Source organism: Anneissia japonica, unplaced genomic scaffold (assembly GCF_011630105.1).
Source record: "Anneissia japonica isolate Jap-2015-1 unplaced genomic scaffold, ASM1163010v1 scaffold287739_len226637_cov155, whole genome shotgun sequence".
Classification (NCBI taxonomy): Eukaryota; Metazoa; Echinodermata; class Crinoidea; order Comatulida; family Comatulidae; genus Anneissia; species Anneissia japonica.
In genome coordinates, this window is record NW_022709606.1 from 71,768 (window position 1) to 76,325 (window position 4,558).

Below are 4,558 nucleotides of genomic sequence, written 5' to 3' on the forward strand. Positions count from 1 at the left end.
TCTTCCCATCAACCCCACCAGGGATTTCATTTCTGGGCTCTGACCAAGGCTTTTAAAAGCCTAATAGTCGTCTCCTTGGTTAGGAAGACCTGTCAGACCCCTTTTCGGTAAATTAATACTGGGGCACTGCATATGGGATAAAAATTCAAAAGAAAAGATCAAAATCACGGAATTTTGAAAAGTTTTGAAACTTATCCTTCCAGCAATCACTTGTTGTGTGTTGGGAGGTGCGGCACAGGATCGAGATTTGCACTAAAGTTCACCACAATTCAGTTTCACTGTATTTTTTTTTTTTTTTTTTTTTTCAATTTTGAGCATGATGGTGGTGTGGTGCGATGGGCAATACTAGGGAATTCCCCTCGTATTTGTAATTTAGTAGAGGGCGCTATTTGTCACGTTGCGTTCTATTACGAGTTTATTCGCGCGACACACGAATAGTTTCGCTTCCTTGTGACATTTGACGACAAGACTCATCATTAGTTTGTGTGCTGTTTAATCATGGTTTATCATTCAACAAGCAAGGTAATTAAATGAATTAGATTAAATGTACCAAATACAGTTCATTCCTGTTTACTCATCCAGAACTCATTGCTCATCCATACCAGGTTACCGTTAGGCCTAGGCCCTAGCCTAAAAAGAAAACTCACTTTCTCAATGACCCGACTGCCAAGGGCAGGGAGATGTTAGGGGTTAGGCTAGATAGCCTACCTATATAGCTTGTGAGAGGACAATCTCTGTTGCATGGCCTGTTAATATATATGCTTTGAGGGCATACAGGCAAACTCGAACACAAATTTTGTTAACTAACAGAATTTTGGCGAGCCTTTACACACCATTGGCTAGCCCGTACACATGTTTTGTGTAAGATTTTATACATTTGCATTTCAAACTTTATGCAAAATGCATTGTATTTTGATAATAGTCATACTGATCTATATTACTCAAAACCTACTTATGATTTTTAGAACATGTGGTAAATAGATTTAGAAATTCATGATCGTCAGCGGCGCGGGATGTTGAAACTGATCACCTTACCATTGAGAGGGCGCTATAAAAAATATTAGTGCGTTTTTCTCTAGAGATGTATTAGACCCAGTTTCAGACTTAGGCCTCCTAACGATGCTTGACTATACATAATACTCCCATAATACTTTTTGTATTTTTTCATTAACAGTGTAATGATTATTAAGTTTTTATGATTGCTATTGTTTCACCTCGAACCTAGTTGACTTAGTGACATTTGCGTTGTTTTTGTAAAAAAGAAAAAGAACAAAAAAAAAGTATTAATACAATTGTTAATAAATTAATGTTACAGTAGGCCCTAATGCATGCTAATTTTCATCATGTGTGAGAAAAAATCCCATAATCTAGGGGGTGTTAAGGGCATGCCCTCCCCCAATGTTTTTCCCTAGATATCCAAAATTGGAATATTTGCCACTTACACTACCAGGGTTGTCACAACTGAAAATTGAATTTTGTCTTTGAAATGCATGTTTCGGCCTCCCTCTCAATGCAACTGCAGTAGTTTGACCTCATCTGATCGAAAAATTAAGAGAACCTCACCCTATAAAAAATGCATTTGGGTACAAATGTGCCAATCGTGTGTACGAGTTCACCTAAATTTGTGTACGAGTTTACTAAATTGTCTACCAGTTGGTATGTGTACAAGTAAGCTGACATCTGCTGCGAGCGCGTAAATTGAGTAGGCTATAAAAAGTCAGTCGAAATGACATTCCATATCCTTTTGATTGAAAAGGTGTAGATGCATTAGTCTCCTTAGACTCTGCTATTGTGGAACAATTATAAGAAATGACAAATCTCAGAAAAAAAATAGAAAGAAGACTAGAGCTTGTATTATGTTATGAATAGTCTCTTTAAAGTGCTGAGATTTGTCATTTCTCATATCGTTTAATGGGTTGCAGGATGTTATCAATTACCCCACTCCATGATGTCAATGATTCTTAAGTGCAAGATTCAGGGACTGACAAAACAACATGAAAACTTGACCGATAATATTTTGATAATAATATCATAATGAAGCGAAAGAGATTTTTCATGTGATGCCTCCAGAAAATCAGGCATTGGTGGTTTGAACCAAGGGGCCGTCTAGAGCCTTGGTCAAGGTCCCAGAATAAGATATCTGGTGGGGTTCATGGGGAGAGATTTTATGATTTAGGATGGTCCTAAGTTGTGCTTTAGACAATTGAAGGTACATTAGTTTATTTTTTAACAGTTGTATTCTAGAAATTATTTCCTTGTTTCTGTGTGGAGATATCCCAACAATTGGTTATATTTTGTCAAATTTTTGCTACTGTATGTGAATTGAGTATTAAATTAATATTAACCCTCATTGGAACTGTTTTCATGAATAATAATAATAGTAATAATAATAATAATAACAATAATAATGTAAGTAATAATGTAAGTAATGCGCATGATATAAGAAAGTTGCCTCTAATGCACTTTATATAAACAAAAAGAAATATAACTATGAAATATCCTAATAATGTGATGTATATGTTAACAATATTTAACTATTATACTCATGACTTAATGTTTGCCGCCCTCTATGTTTTAATAAATACCCACAATATAGTGGTACAAACGTGGCTCCTGTTATTATTTATGTTTAACATTACAAATACTACAAAGAAAACTAATAAAGAAAATGGCATGTATGCGCATTCAGGTTTTTAATTTAACAAATTTTCATAGATAAAATTTTGTTGTGTGTGTGTTTTGATTGTGTTTGTTTTTAGGTACCAAGAAAAATAATGCGTATCTTATAAACATAGGGCCTTTTTTTAATTATGATCGTGGATAGGTCTATTGTTCCGACAACCTCAAATACTATAAATCAGAGGTGAAATTAGAAGTTCAAAAAAACTTGTTTTAAACAGATCTCCTGGAAATAACTTCTTCAAACTTGTGACACTTGGAAACCACCCATCAGACTTAATTGTGTGGGCACCTAACTTTTTTCATTGCTGGGTGAAGGACACTACAGTGTAGAACTTGAGAGACAGCGAACTCACAAAAGCTGACAAACCACATCCTTGTTTTTATTAGATATGACCTCATTTTATTTGGCTAGCCAATGGATTACCTTCAGAAGTAGGTTGAAATTGGCAATAGTAATTAACGATTGATATTTTTTGGTACAAAATTTACAAGGGAGTTTTTATTATTTAAATCATTTTCATAGAGTAACACAATAATCTTTAATACGTACTGTTTGCCATATAAAAAGGGAAAAAATCCCAGAAATTCAAGAAAGAACTTTTTTCTGTGTTTTTCAAAGGTTAAAAATTTCCCATCCGAATCATAGACGAACGGTACAGTACTGGGTAAAGACAACTTGGTTTCTTGCTTCAAACAAGGTATCCATTCGTAGAAGTCTTATACCCGATTCACACGTACAGAAATCTTACCAAATGTAACAAAATGTAACCAAAAGTAACATTTTACGGCACGTGTGAAAGTACCTCCGTGTAATATCCTTGTAAAATCTCGGAACGTCTCGGTAATCTTTACCAGCCTCGCTGAGGCTGGTAAAGCTTCCGAGATGTAACATGGATGGATCTGCGCATGCGCAGGGATATCAACACAACAACAATCTACTGTTTCACGGGGTTCTTTGAATTTTCTTCCTTCTGCATACGATTCTGATCCACTAGAAATAGATAGGCCTAGTTTTTCTCAATGATGAATGAATTACCCTTGTTATTGATGTTAATTAGTAATGGTAGAAGAAGAAGATATACATAAAATGAACGTTGGGATGGTGTTAGTACTATTACTAGTATTACAAGAGTCGACAGAAACGTTGGAAGCTATGCCTAGTTTAGTAGTAGTAGTACAGCAGTTGTTAAGGGTATTGATTGCTTCGAATGTTTACTGCGATGGTGAGTTCAAAAGTCCATCTGTGACAGGTGTTTTCAACTAGGCCTAGGCTAGACCTATATCGCAGTAGGGGAAAAATGGTTCATTGAATAAACACTGAATAAATTTTACACAACCTTGGTATTACCTTACAGACCCGTGTGAATGCTTTTTATCTCGGTAGGAATAATTCGGGAGATCGCTCGGTTACAATTTGTTACTTTTTGTTAAATTTAGCTTCACGTGTGAATCGGGTATTATGGAGATAAGCCTATCCAATAGTGAACTTAAATGGGTCGGGGACCAGGACACACTGTACCTTCACCTTTAAATTGACAAAGATTGAAATATGGTAAATACAGACACAATGTATATGTCCAGTTTAAGAGAATATGTGATCATGTATCGAAATGATTATTACATTTTACGAGTTTGTAGTAGATTTTGGACACTGATCATCAGAGGTCAAGGTGTCAAACCTACAAGTTTCATAAATTTGACATCAAATCCAAGACCTTTCAGTACAGTACGTGATTTCCAAGTTTTCTTTATATGAGAGAATATCTCATCGATGTTGTTTCTAATCCATGTTTATTGTAATTGTGTTTATGTAATGAGGTGGAATTAAAGATTCTAGTGTAAAAGGTTTATTAATAAAGCTTTTTAGTAACGATAT

General features: G+C 35.1%; 1 long non-coding RNA gene across 1 annotated transcript in view; it reads left to right on the plus strand.

Annotated features, from left to right (window-relative positions):
* The first annotated feature begins 422 nt into the window (after positions 1-422).
* Positions 423-4,558, plus strand: part of LOC117106749 — a 6,224-nt gene continuing 2,088 nt past the window's right edge. Inside the window, exon 1 of the long non-coding RNA XR_004445134.1 lies at positions 423-522. This is a non-coding gene — a long non-coding RNA (uncharacterized LOC117106749). The remainder of the gene's footprint in view (positions 523-4,558) is intronic.